The sequence below is a fragment of the Lepus europaeus genome, chromosome 4 (assembly GCF_033115175.1).
Source record: "Lepus europaeus isolate LE1 chromosome 4, mLepTim1.pri, whole genome shotgun sequence".
Classification (NCBI taxonomy): Eukaryota; Metazoa; Chordata; class Mammalia; order Lagomorpha; family Leporidae; genus Lepus; species Lepus europaeus.
In genome coordinates this window covers 152118720-152119860 of record NC_084830.1, presented here as the reverse complement: position 1 = coordinate 152119860, position 1141 = coordinate 152118720, and the positions used below count along the sequence as shown (strand labels likewise).

The 1141-nt window shown below is 47.9% G+C and overlaps 1 pseudogene; it reads left to right on the top strand.

The window, feature by feature from the left end:
- Nucleotides 1-231: 231 nt before the first annotated feature.
- LOC133758604 (acidic leucine-rich nuclear phosphoprotein 32 family member B-like) lies at nt 232-918 on the top strand (annotated as a pseudogene).
- The last annotated feature ends 223 nt before the right edge of the window (nt 919-1141 follow it).

Here is a 1141-nt window from a genome sequence, read left to right as displayed (position 1 = left end):
CCAAAATAGAACACGGGAGTCCTTGTTTACACAAGATAAAATAGACTTCAAGTCAAAAATGGTCACAAAAGACAAAGAAGGTCCTTATCTAATGATAGAAGGGTCAGTTCATCAAGAGCATAGAATCATCAGAAATATATATGCACTGAATATTGGAGTGCCACTATTCAGGAGGACCGCGCCGCCAGCCTCCATCACGAGCTGACCCCCTTCCATCGGCCTTTGCTGCGCAGGCCGGGACGCCTCTCCCCACTCCGCCCCCGCCGCGGAAAGGTAAGTTTGAAGAGGGGGGAAGAGGGGAACATGGCCATGAAGAGGAGGATCCACCTGGAGCTGAGGAGCCGGCCCCCGGCAGCTGTTCGGGAACTTGTCCTGGACAGTTGCAAATCAAATGATGGACAAATTGAGAGCCTAACAGCTGAATTTGTGAATTAAGAGTTTCTCAGTTTAATACATGTAGGCTTGATCTCAGTTCCCAATCTCCCCAAGCTACGGAAATTGAAAAAGCTTGAGCTCAGGGACAATAGAATCTATGGAGGTCTGGACATGTCAGCAGAAAAACTTCCAAATCTCACACATCTAAACTTGAGTGGAAATAAGCTGAAAGATATCAGCACCTTGGAGCCCTTGAAAAAGTTGGATTGTCTGAAAAGTCTGGATCTGTTTAACTGTGAGGTCACTAACCTGAATGACTACAGAGAGAGCGTCTTCCGGCTCCTACCCCAGCTGACCTACCTAGACGGCTACGACCGAGAGGACTGGGCCGCCCCTCACTCAGGGGCTGAGGTGGATGGTGTAGATGAAGAAGGAGAAGATAAGGAGGATGAAGATGGTGAGGAGGAAGATGAAGATGAGGATGAAGAGGAAGAAGAAAGCAGGAAAGGTGAAAAGAGGAAGAGAGAAACAGAAGGTGACTAAGACCCCAAGTAACCTGCAAAGACAGAACTGTTCAGTATTGGTTGGACAGCTCATGGATTTGGTAGTTGTTTTTTAAAAAGAAAAAAAAAAAGTAGCTATGATACAGACCCCAGGACACCCACCCACCCAAAGAGCCAAAGACTAGTTCCTGTGACATTCCACCTTCCTCCATGTAGTCCCTCTTGGTCACCCACCACCAAGCTCGGGGACTCACCCCAACAAA